Genomic DNA, 13,398 nt, shown 5'->3' with positions numbered 1-13,398 from the left:
AGTTATCTATGACAAAGCTTATAGTTATTACTCATGGATATCCTCGAGTATGCCTCATCTAAATTCACCCTGAGAACTAGGCTAAAGCACGTAGAAAGAGAAACTGACTGACTACCATGTTTTTGGCTCCTTTGCCCAGATGAATCCAGGTTCTGTGGTGAGAGGAGAGAATGGACAGGAATCATGACCTCCACTACCAACTAGGAAGTGACATGGGAAGTGGGGAGAAAACGACCAGAGGTGAAAAAGAAGAAGAAAATAGAACAAGTGAGAAAACGCAAAGAACTTCACACCTAATTAATTGGCAATAACTGGGCAAAACGTTCACCCAAAGAACAGTAACCTTGTCTTCTCAACCCCCCCCCCCCCACCCCCCCCCCCACCACGGTAGCAAACACCAGCAGAATCACTGACATATATGTGCTGGGGTCTGACAATCTTCGGGTGAACTCTGGGTCTATTCTCTTTTCTGCGTTAGCTTGAGGAATGTGATTTAACTTCTCTAAACCTCTGAGTTTCTCTGCTGGTTATTTTTATCTTAAAATGGGATTAATCAGAAGATTTACCTTACAAGGTTTTGTGAGGACTGAACAAGATGATGCATATAGCACCTGGCACATGGAAAACACTTAATTATTTGTAAATATTGATGAAATTATTATCATTTCCTTATACCTATCCACAAGGTCTCTAGGGTTCTAATCTGGTGCCATTTGTAGTGTTCCCTGGACCCTTTCCACACTGTTTAATGTCCCCAAGGGATATATGACCATTTGGGTGAAAGAGTGTCCTCACTGTATTAACTCTGTGTAGGTCCTAATAGAGGAGTGTAGCCATGCACATGTACTTGCCTTAAAAATGGTCTTCATCCAACCAGGAAGCCTGTTTCTAGCAACTGTGAGAGAGAGAGAGAAAATCAAATGGGACTTTGAGAAAGGAAAAAGCCCAGGCCTACAGACCACATCAGCTGATCACTTAAAGCAAGAAACGAGGTAGGAGATGTAACATATAGTTTTATTTCATATACCAAAATATTTAGTCTTTTTTTTAAGTTTATTTATTTTGAGAGAGAGAGAGAGAGAGAGAGAGAGAGAGAGAGAGAGAGAGAGGGAGGGAGAGCACAAGCGTGGGAAAGGGATAGAGAGAGGGAGAAAGAGAACCCCAAGCAAGTTCCACACTGTCTATGTGATGCAGGGCTCAGTCTCGCAAACTGTGACCTGAGCCAAAATCAAGAGTCAAACACATAACTGACCGAACCCCCCAGGTGCGCTGCCAGTATGTTATAATTAATAGTGGGGTTATGTCTATACATTCAACCATAGGAAGAACCTTAAAAAAAATCTCAACAGCATATTGGCAACCAAGATCTGGTTAAGTGACTCACTATAAACACTTATTCCTCTCTATCACATTTTCCTGTAGCTTATTACTACCTAAGTAGTATTAACATCATTTATATTTGATGATCTATGCTTGGATCTGTAGACTGCTTGAAGCATACTTATCATTTTAGGTTAACTCTCCCCACTACACAGAATAAGGCCAGAGTAGGCAAAACATGTGAGTTCAGAAATGTGAAAATTCATGTTAATATAGAAATAAGAAAAGTATCATTATAAAATTCCATTGAAGTTTAAAAACTCTTATCCTGCATTTCAAAGTCAAATAACTAAATACAAATGACTTTGTATTTAATTAATTCAACCAATATGTATCAAGAGCTTAATATATGTAATACTGTTCATTTTTTAGCTACCCTACTGTTCTCCTCCATTATTAAAATTAAGCTATAGCTTTCATTCCAAAACCAAATTAAAATATTTTATTAAATGCTGATATAGAATTACAAGAACAAATTGAAACAATTTCCTACTTAAAAAGGGTCATTTCCTTAAAAATTTTAATTTATTTGTTTTGGACTCAAAATACATTTTTAGCAAGGAAACAAGTTTATAAATGATAATTAAGTTCCCAGATTGACACATAAAAACCTGTTTAATGTAAAATGTACCTGAAACACACTAGAACCAAGTTTTAAACAACTGTGAGTCATGAGATCTATAAATTTAATCCTTTAGAGGCTTAAGGAGCATCATCAAACATTGAGTGCCCAAAATCTGGGACGTATCAGGCAAGATACCTTAGGTAAGAATAGAGCATCCATGAGTTTGGGTGACTGCTATTCTCAGGATCACACCAATGCCATCATCACCATCATTATCATCATCATCATCATCATCATCAATATCATTAACTTCCCATATTTTGCCCATCATTTTAGAGCATGGAGGCTATGAAGATGATGCTAGTAGGTAGCCAATAAGATGACATCTCATCACTATGGAGAATTGCACCAGGGTGTTGGGGCCTCACTCTCTCTGGCACTTAAACCTCTTCCATCATATTCATTTCCCAACACGGACTTTGAGTATTTAAAAATTGCTTTCAGTCAAGCAAATTAGAGCTCTAAGATATCACTACCCACATTCCAACATTTCCTCCTTCTAGATTTTGCCTTATACTGTGGCCACATCAGACTCCTTAAGCATAGCTTTGAAAAGTCCAGGAAAGGGGGGCTAGCTCAGGACCTATTAACATATTCCTTCACATGCTGGTTGTACCTCCACAAAACCACAATATTCAAATGAATATTTTCCTTTCTAAAAATCTCAACAGAAAATAATTTTGCAACTTCTCAATTATTTTTATATTTCAAAAGTTACCCTCCTTCATTATCGAGGTTTTCTGCCTTATTCCAGTTTTGGTTTTGATTTTGATTTTCAACTTTACTACTCAAAATTATGAGTGATGGGGCGCCTGGAAGAGTGATGGGACTCCACTGGTTAAGTGTCCAACTCTTGATTCCAGCTCAGGTCATGATCTCAGGGTTATGAGACCTAGCCCCACATTGGGCTCTGCAGTGAACAACGTGCCAGTGCAGAACCTGCTTAGGATTTTCTCTCTCTTCCTCTCTTCCTCTCTCTCTGCCTCTCTCTCTCTCAAAAATAAACTTTAAAAAAATTATGTGTGATGCCTGCTTTTCAAGTACTTCATATGTGCCATTAAGTAGTATCCTATAGTTCAACTAATAAAAATGCTAACTATGAACCTTTGTTTCCTACTTTCAAGTAAGAGCACAGTGCCCTACAGTTTGCATCCACCTGAATGACCTCTGGCCTCATCAAACTATAATCACAAAACATATACATACTTCACTTAGAAACTGAATGGAGCAGGAGCTTGGGGGAGGAGAAAATGGGGAGTTCTTGTTTAATGAGTGTAGAGTTTCAGTGTTGCAAGATGAGAAAGTTCTGGAGTTCTATTGCATAACAATGTGAATCTACACTTACCACTGCAGAACTGCAGTTAACTCAAAATGGTTAAGATGGCAAATCTCATGTTATTTTTTACCACAGTTAAAAAAATGTTTAAATAAAATAATGTAGTAAAACTGCTTGAAAAAAAACTAGTGCATTAATTCAATAATAAACGAACGATTACAGAACATCTTTTAAAAACTGAATTAAGGATATCCTTATTTTTAGGTGTTAGGCAGCCAAGATCTTGGATTTTAGTCCTAATTTCTTTTCTATGAATATGCTGACTGCAAGATTATCTATAAAGTTTTCAAATCCAAATGGACTTACATATGACTTGATATAAGAGAAACTGCACATGAAAATGCATGTCAAAACTAAATAAATCAATGAAATTTGGATTATAGAATTTCACTTCTCTTCCGAAAGATTCAAAGAGTGAAACACAAGAAAACCACCACTCCCAGGTGCTGTGTTCTGTTACTACACATTGTTACCATTTGAAATCTCAAATTTTAACTGAATTCAATGAATTTCAGTGGACCAAGCAAAAGCTGAAGTCCATTCAGACAAAAATACTCGAACCTAAACCAGACTAATTTTTACTGGTTTCTCTGTTTTTGTAACAATAATTTCACAATATCTTAACACTCACTTTCTCCTGGGTTTTTTGTTTGTTTGTGTGTTTGTTTTACATTTTACTCTGGTTAATTTTTTACCATTATTTATTTATTTACTTTATTATTTTTTCAGAGACAGAGAGAGAGCAGGGAAGAAGGGCACAGAGAGAGAGAGAGAGAGAGAGAGAGAGAGAGAGAGAGAGAATCCCAAGCAGGCTCCACACTTAGTGCAGAGCCCAATGAGATGCTCAATCCCACAACCCTGGGATCATGACCTGGGCTGAAATCAAGAGTTGGATGCTTAACTGACTTAGTGACCCAGGTACCCATTTCTTTTTAATCATCTTTTAAAAAATTATATGATAAAATAAAGACTTTTTAGGATTCAGGGTCATAATGCTTTCTCTTTGAACAGGGTGAGCAAATTTATATTCATCCCACAGAAAGGCAGGAGACAGAAACTTCACAATAAGTAGGCAAAAGGAATTACAGAGTAATGAAGGAAGTTAATAGAAACTAGTGTCTTTAATTTATAATCCCACCTCCATGTAAAAAGAATGAAATCAATGAAAAGCAAAGGTAGATGGCTACCTTTTGAAAGTAAGTTCCCAGGAATAAATGGTAGGAAGAAAGTTAATGGGCATGATGCACTGACTCAAAAATTTATTAGAATTTTTTTCTCTGCTATGTACTCTTCTCCAATCATTTGATCATCTAATGGTTTGTTGTTAACATTCATTCTTATAATCTGTACAGTTTATTAGATTAGGGCAGAACCTTAAAGCCCACTGTGAATTTGCAGTTTATAACAACACTAATAGTTTTAATAATAATAGTTTTAATAATAATATAATAACTAATATATCAGCATTTACATTATCTCCTTGGAACAACTATATGAGGTGTCACTATCCCTCTAAGATATGAGGAAACTGAGGCTTTGAGAGATTAAATAACTTGGCTGAAACCACACACTAAAAAAGGCTGTGCCCTTAACCACAAAGCTACCCCTGCATCTTGATGAATTGCTACGAGTGTGAATTTCAGTGTAGATTCTTCATCTGCATCATCCATTATAAACCCTTATTTATCTTCTTGATAAGTGAGCTTCCTCCTGCTTTGGGGGTCTCCTATTGCCCAATAGTTCCTGAATAGAAACCATGTCTTGGACACAGACACTTGTTCTGATTGACTCCACGACTGAACCAAATGTGGTCAATGGTGAACAAGGTCATTGACCAGCAGCAGCAGCTCCCTTTGTCCCACAGCTACCACTCCAAGTATTCACCAAGCAGCCCATTATAAACCATTCACTACAGAGAACAGCATCCATAATGGCAAGTCTTTTGAAATCCACTTGAATTCAGGACTATAATCACTAGCAATTCAGGGTATTCCAGAAGACGCTACTACCTTTGCAAATTACCATAATCAACATCAGTGAAGAACATAATGGCCAACACAATGGGCCTTTTCATTTCCCTGCTTCAGATCCCGATCCTCTTCCCCTAGACCTCTCTATGCCCAGGTGAATAGATACATGCTATTCCTAGGGTAAACAGAGTGAGGACCCACTCTCACATCCTACTCAGGACAAGCCTAAGTATCCAAGAATAGCAAAGCTAGAATCCTAAGGACACTGTAGGTCGTGCCATGAAACTATATAGAAGAAAAATATGGTCTAAAGAAGTAAAATGATTTGCCCAAGTTCATAAGCTAATGAGCAGAAAAAGAGAGACTTTACTGCAAGTCCAGTGCATTTTCCACTTGGAAGACTTTTACTTTTATTTTTTTTTAATCTTTTTTTAAGTTTATATATTTATTTTGAGGGAGAGAGCATGTGCATGGATGCATGTGGGGGAGGGGCATAGAGAAAGGCAGAGAGAGGGGGAGGAGAAAGAATCCCAAACAGGATCCGCATTGTCAGCATGGACCCGGACCAGACCTGGGCTCAAATTCACGAAACCGGAAGGTCATGACCTGAGCCGAAATCAAGAGTCACACTTAACCAACTGAGCCATCCAGGCACTCCTCCACTTGAAGACTTTAAACAAAAAGCCTACTATGTGTCAAATACAGTACTATGTATTGTACATACAGTATTTCATATAATCCTCACAACCTTCACAAAAAAAAATAGTGTTACTCTTCTTATAAGTAAGAAAGATTAAGTAATTTAGTTAAATTCACATGGCTAGAAAGTAACAGCTGTAGGGCTCAGCTATCAACACCTTACTTTTAATATAATGGTCAAATTCCTTTTAAAAAACAAAAGAAACAAACAAAAACTAGAAAACAAACCAAAAAAAAACCCCACAACTAACCCAGAAAGGATTATACCACTAGACAGTGGTGAATTTTCTTCTTCTCAATAGATTACAGAAGAAAAGGTATAAAATGAAGGCCTGCGGAATTGAAAAAAAACTAAAGTAAAGGTGTTGAAGGATGCCTGGGTGGCTCAGTTGGTTAAGCGGCTGACTTTGGCCCAGGGGTGATCTCACGGCTCCTGAGTTCAAGCCTTGCTTTGGGCTCTCTGCTGTCAGTGCAGAGCCCCCCCTCCCCAAGCCCAGATCCTCTGTCCCCCTCTCTCTGCCCCTCCCCTCCTCTCAAAATAAACATTTTTTTTAAATGTAAAGTAAAAGTGTTGCATGAATATACTGGTATTTCTTTTTTATTTTTTTCCCAAAAGGATTTAAGATGATTTATCAAACAAACAAAAACAACGCAAAACACATCTGATAATAAGATAAACTAAATTTAAAATTGACGAATAAAATGAGTCTAAGGGAAACTACAATGAAATTAAAAGACAAAATTATTGCAAGGAAGTCTTACGTACTTGCCAGCAGTATCTATAAATTTGAACTGGAGCTTTCAGACAGGCCACATGAAGAGGGAAATATGATTCACTGCATGGATCGGAGTGTCCCTAACACAAAGAATATGCCATTTGCTCGGCAGGACGCAATTATTCCTGGTTCTGAGACCATAGAGAAATTTGTCCCTGTGGCCCTCCTCGAGAAGGCATAGCACAGAACAAGGAAGCGTCACCTCGACAGTATGCTGCCAGCCTGCAGAGCAATGTGCTGCATACGGTTATTTAATGCACCGTTTGTTAGTGCCAGGTCGCAGCATTTAGTCATGGCAGTTCTTTGGGGATAGCATGCCGAATGTGAGGGTGTGAAAGCCCTGCATAAATTCAACACTAATGCTAATTCCCATAACATCTTTGCTAGGACACCCAACCCGTGTCCACTGGAGGTATTTAGTCCCCTTCCACTCGCTCGCTCCATCAGAACACAAGGCACATCTCCTAACCTCTTCTGACGAAGAACAGATCGAAGCTGGTAGTCTCTGCACGAGACTCAGTCTCAAGTTGGCCTGAGGAGAATGAGTGAAGTGGGCAGAGCAAAGCCAGGCCAAGAGAGCCAGTTCGACAGTGGTGTGCTCACAGGTTGTGTCAGTTCATTGGTCAGATACAGACAGGCCCACCATTCCCGGGCTTTGCAGAGAGCTCCAGTTGCCGCTGGCAAACTCCTGTTAGGAGCCATTACTCCCACTCCTTTATTCACTCATTGAGTTGACCAGTGTCTATTAGTAATTATTATGGTGACGTGCCCGGGAAGCATAGCTGGACAAGACTCACGGTGCCCCTTCCTAACAAAGCTTGTCAGTTCCCCTCTACCTGAAGATGCTCTTAATTTACACAACTCAAGAAAAAAGCATTGAGCTGGAGAACTAATAACTAAAACCCTACATCCTACCTCTTTTTCCGAAAGGCTGTGGAAGGATTCACCTGGGAATCTGGAGAGCAGCCCTTCCTTGGGATTAACTAAAGACTCTGGCCTTGCGATTCATTTCAGTAGTCCATGCCTTTGGTTGTCTCATCTATCAAGAATGAAACTAATATGCAACAAATACATCATAATATACTGTGAAAGATTAAAAAGAGTAAGTTATGAAAGCTAAAAACACTATGGAAGTATTACCTCTAAAACGTGTCCATCTTGGGGGTGCCTGGGCAGCTCAATCAGTTAAGCGTTCGACTCTTAATTTCAGCTCAGGTTCTGATGTCACAGTTTGTGAGTTTGAGCCCTGTGGCTGCCTGCGTGGGATTTTCTTTCTTTCCCTCTCTCTTTCTGCCCCTCCCCCCACACTCTCTCAAAATAAATAAATCAACTTTAAAAAATAAGAATAATATATGCATGTTGATAAAATGGACCCTTAAATTATTATTACATAAGTACGCCTGAGTGTCTGTCATAATTAGAAACTTGTGGCTAAGAATACAAGATAATGATGGGCACCTGGCTGGCTCAGTTGGTAGAGCATGTGACTCTTGATCTAGGGGTCATGAGTTTGAGTGTAGAGTTTGTATGAAGAGATTACTAAACAAAAATCAGAAGAAGAAGAAGAAGAAGACAACAGGATAATAAAAAATAATTTAAAATAATAAAATATAATAAAAATATAATTAAAAAAATTTAAAAATGAACAATTTATTCTACCTAAACACTAGACAACTGTATCAATAACATTTTATGGCTTGCACTGAAGGACTCACCAAATTACAAATACAGCCCTTCTAGAATGTTAAAAACATAGTTAGGACTGGCCTGAAATGGAAGCACCCATGTACTCTTATCTGTTGATGTGCAAACAGTATGGTTATGTAAGGAGTAAAAAATCAAAATAATAGTCATTTTACATTATCAAAGTTCAGAGCATACTAAGAAATAACTCTGCCCCAGAGAGAGTTCTACATTCATTTATAACCCCTCTAACTGAAACTAGAATTGTCATCTTCCTTCCCTAACTTGCAAGTTATACCAAAGGCATGTAGTCAACTGGAAAACAAAGAGCACATCTCCTGACTGTACAGATTAAACCAATTTTAAGCATTTTAACATAAAAGCATATATCACAAGATGCACTGCACAGTATTATTCAACGTTTATTTATTTTTGGGACAGAGAGAGACAGAGCATGAACGGGGGAGGGGCAGAGAGAGAGGGAGACACAGAATCGGAAACAGGCTCCAGGCTCTGAGCCATCCGCCCAGAGCCCGACACGGGGCTCGAACTCACAGACCGCGAGATCGTGACCTGGCTGAAGTCGGACGCTTAACCGACTGCGCCACCCAGGCGCCCCTGCACAGTATTATTCATACAAGGTCAAATTCTTACCTTTTCCTCATTCGGGTTGGCTACCACATATTGGGTACTTAAGGATTGGATCCATTGCTTTCCAAGTTGCCTGTCTGCTTACCGTAAAATATTTCACTGAAAGTAAAGGGATCCCTTTCTTGAATGGTGGCAAGTGTGGAGAGTGCGCCACGAAGGCCTTGGGCACACTGTGAGAGCGCCTCGCGCTGCCTGCCCACCTCCAAATGCTGCACTCTGCCCCTCTATTGCATGTGAACCTTTCTACCTAATCCTATTATCACCAAGTTCTGCTTCTGCTTTTGTCTCTTAGCTAAAGAAGATGAGTAAGTCTTCAGAGGAAATGGTCTACTGTGGACAGGTGTTTGAGAAACCTCCCTGGAAGGTGAAGAACTGCAGCATCTAGCTGTGCTAGGACTTCTGCAGCAGCACCTACAACATGTACTGGAAGTCCTGGAACCTCCCCACTGCAGGTGTTGTCACCCAGTGCTACTGAAACATGGGCACCCAGCACAAGTGCCTGGGCACATTCAATCCAGATCATGAAGATGTAGGAGATTGCAGCCAGCAAGTGCCGCTGAGTGGCAGTCAAGCAGTTGCATGACTTCAAGATCAAATTCCCACTGCCTCACCAGGTCCTACATCAGCAGCACAAGCCATGCTTAACCACCAAGAGGCCCAAAACTTTCTTGCAGATGCAGAGCCTCCCTGTCCCCACGTTTGCCCAAATAAACTCCTTGGAAAAATCAGGATGCTAAGAAAGAAAAAGGGAAGAAAAGAAGGAAAGAAAGAAAGGAAAGAGAAGGAAAGAAAGAAAGAAAGAAAGAAAGAAAGAAAGAAAGAAAGAAAAGGACTCACAAAGAGAGCTCAGGTTCAAGATGGCAACCTAGGAAGATCCTGAAGTCATCTTCTCCCTAGACATAACAAATCTACAGCTACATATTGAATAATTTTCTCTGAAGAAGTTCTGAAAACTCGATTAACAATGCCTCCACAACAAAAGATAAAAGAGCCACATCAAGATAGGTAGAAGAGGCAGAGATGTGCTCCTGCTAAAATCCCACCTCAGGCCCAGCAACCCACAATCAGCAGGGACCTCAACAACATGAAACTTTTCCTTGAGGACCAAGAGATTCATGTCTCCACATCAGGCATCCCAACTCTTGGGTCCTGCATCAGAAAGATGAACCCCCCAAATCTAAAACCAAGGGGGATTATGCCCAAGAGAACCAAAGAACTATAGGAAACAGAGAACCTGCCCTTAAAGGACTCACACCTGCAAACTCTCTCACCCCAGGACCTAGCACAAGAACAGCAGTTAGAAAAGCACCTATATCACATATGAAGGAGATCTACTTACCAATCTTAAAGCAAGTGCTGGAGAGCTGGAAAACCAATGGAACTGTCTCTGGGGATGGAAGTTCTGGCAGGCACCACTCTTGGATCTCATTCTACCTTGTTAATGTCAGCACTGGCAGGTGCCACTTTGGCAATCTCCCTCTAACCTGCTGGTACGTGTGAGCACACCCTCCCCCCGCACACACCACAGCCATACCACAGGCAGCCAGCCAGCCGGGCACCCCACATACCCAATGCTACAGCCCTGGCCCAGCCATAACCATCAGCAGCCATGTGCAACTTACACAGGGAATGCCGCTTGAGCCCTGGCTCTGGTGGCCAGAGGGGATTGCATTTCTGGGCCCAGTAGCTCACCTTCTACACAAGGCCACTCCTTCAAGATTGGGAGAGGTAACTGTTTCACCTTATAGAAACAAGCACAGAGAATCAGTCAAAGTGAAGAGACAGAGGAATGCATTCTAAAAGAAAGATCAAGACAAAGCCTCAGAAAAAGACCTTAGTGAAGTGCAGATAAGTAATCTACCTGATAAAGTTCAAGTAATGGTCATAAAGATGCTCGCCAAACTTGGGAGAACAGATGAACACAGAACTTCAACAAGTAGATATAAAATATTAAAAAGTACCAAACAGAAGTCACAGAGCTGAAGAACATAATAATTGAACTAAAAAATATACTACAGGTTCAAAAGTAGACTGAATAAAGCAGAACTAATCAGCAAGCTGGAAGACAAAACATAATACTAAAGAAAGCCATCAAACCACAATGGAAAAGAGAAAGAGAAGAGAAAAGGAATGGAGAGGAACTACAAAAATGGCCCGAAAACAATTAACAAAACGGCAACAAGTTATACCTATCAATAATTACTTTAAATGTAAACAGATTAAATTCTCCAATCAAAAGACATGCACTGTGGCTAAATGGATAAAAAACAAGATACCTCTTTATGTTGCCTACAAGGGACTCACTTCAGAAGTATACACACAGACTGAAAGTGAAGGGATGGAAAAAGGCAAACAAATTGAAATTTTTAAAAAGCTGATGTAGCTACATTTATATCAAATGAAAAGGTTTTAAAAACAAAAACTAAAATAAAATATAAAGAAAGACATTGCATAATGATAAAGGAGTCAATCCAGCAAGAATGCTTAACATTTATAAATATACACATACCCAACACAGAGGCAATAAAATACATAAAGCAAAGATTAACGGACCTAAAGGGAGAAATTGACAGCAACACAATAAGAGTGGGGGAGTTTAACACCCCACTTATATCAATTGGATAGATCACCCAGACAGAAAATCAATAAGGAAACATCAGCCTTAAATGACACATTAGACTAGATCACTTTATTAATAGACATACACAGAACATTCTATCTGAAAACAGAAGAATACAAATTTCTCTGAAGAGCAGATGGAACATTCTCCAGTATAGATCACATTAGGCCACAAAACAAATCTCAAGAAGAATGAAGTCATATCAAGTATATTTTCCAACCACAATGGTATAAAACTAGAAAAACTGGAAAAGTTACAAAAATGTGAAAACGAAACAGCATGCTACTGAACAACCAACAGATCATCAAAGAAATCAAGGAGAAATCAAAAAATATCTAGAGACAAATGAAAGCAGAAATATGGCATACCAAAACCTAAGGATGTAGCAAAGGAGGATATAAAAGGGAAGTTCATGCCAGTAACAAGCCTAAGTCAAGAAATAAGAAAAATCTCAAATAAACAATGTAACTTTACAACCGAAGGAACTATAAAAAGAACAAACAAAACTCACAGTTAGTAGAAGGAAAGAAATAATAAAAATCAGAGCAGAAATAAATGAAATAGAGACTAAAAAAACAAATAGAAAAGGTCAACAAAACTAAGAGCTGTTTCTTTGAAAAGATAGACAAAATTAACAAACGTTTAGCTAGACTCACCAAGAAAATGAGAAGGCTCAATTAAATAAAATCAGAAATAAGACAAGTGAAACAACAAATGGTACCACAGACACACAAAGGATTATGAGTCTACGATAAACAATTCTATGCCCACAAACTGGACAACTTAGAAGACATGAATAAATACCTGGAAATATACAATCCTCCAAGACTGACTCATGAAAAAATAGATTCTGAATAGATCAAATAGAGAGATTGAATGAGTAATCAGAAACCTCCCAACATACAAAAGTCCAGGATCAGATGGCTTTCTGGTGAATTCTACCAAACACTCAAGAAGATTTAATACTTATCTTTTTCAAACTTCTCCACAAAATTGAAGAGGAGGGAATGCCTTCCAAACACTTTCTCTGAAGCCAGCATTATACTGATACCAAAACCAGACAAAGACATCATACAAAAAAAGAAAATTATAGGCCAAGATCCTTGTACTGTGATATTAAAAATATATACAAAAATCTTCAACAAAATGTTAGCAAATGGAATCCAAGAACACATTAAAAAGATCATACACCATGGGGCACCTGGATGCTCAGTTGGTTAAGTGTCCAACTTCATCTCAGGTCATGATCTCAAGATTCATGAGTGCAAGCTCCACATCGGGCTCTGTGCTGACAGCTCGGAGCCTGGAGCCTGCCTCAGATTCTGTGTCTCCCTCTCTCTCTGCCCCTCCCCTGCTCACGCTCTGTCTCTCTCAAAAATAAACATTAAAAAAAATTTTTTTAAAGATCATACACCATGATCAAAGTGGGATTTATTCTAATGATGCAAGGATGGTTCAACATCTGCAGATCAGAAATAAAATAGCAATGCCCAGTATCTTCACTTAAAAAAAAAAAAAAAAAGATTTTATTTGTAAGTAATCTTGATACCTAACATGGGGCTTGAACTCCCAACCCCTCAAGAGTCACACACTCTACTGACTGAGCCAGCCAGGCATCCCATCCTCACTTTTACTCCACATAGTATTGGAAGTCCTAC

General features: G+C 39.1%; 2 long non-coding RNA genes and 1 pseudogene across 8 annotated transcripts in view; 1 reads left to right on the top strand and 2 right to left on the bottom strand.

Moving 5' to 3' along the window:
• Positions 1-304, bottom strand: part of LOC121030522 (uncharacterized) — a 38,975-nt gene extending 38,671 nt beyond the window's left edge. The window contains exon 1 of one of the 2 annotated variants that reach the window (XR_005790272.1): positions 116-304. This is a non-coding gene — a long non-coding RNA (uncharacterized LOC121030522). The remainder of the gene's footprint in view (positions 1-115) is intronic. The other variant, XR_005790271.1, reaches the window with a different exon arrangement.
• A 544-nt stretch (positions 305-848) lies between these two features.
• Positions 849-13,398, bottom strand: part of LOC121030521 (uncharacterized) — a 49,351-nt gene continuing 36,801 nt past the window's right edge. For 5 of the 6 annotated variants that reach the window (XR_005790269.1, XR_005790270.1, XR_005790267.1 and 2 more), the window contains one exon: positions 849-895. This is a non-coding gene — a long non-coding RNA (uncharacterized LOC121030521). Of the gene's footprint in view, positions 896-9,123; positions 9,220-13,398 lie in introns of all 6 variants that reach the window. The other variant, XR_005790265.1, reaches the window with a different exon arrangement.
• Positions 9,242-9,861, top strand: LOC121030519 (60S ribosomal protein L18a-like; annotated as a pseudogene).

Source organism: Herpailurus yagouaroundi, unplaced genomic scaffold, assembly GCF_014898765.1.
Source record: "Herpailurus yagouaroundi ecotype Mexico unplaced genomic scaffold, PumYag 140, whole genome shotgun sequence".
Taxonomy (NCBI): domain Eukaryota; kingdom Metazoa; phylum Chordata; class Mammalia; order Carnivora; family Felidae; genus Herpailurus; species Herpailurus yagouaroundi.
Note: the sequence above shows the minus strand (reverse complement) of the source record. Positions and strands in the feature narration are given on the sequence as shown.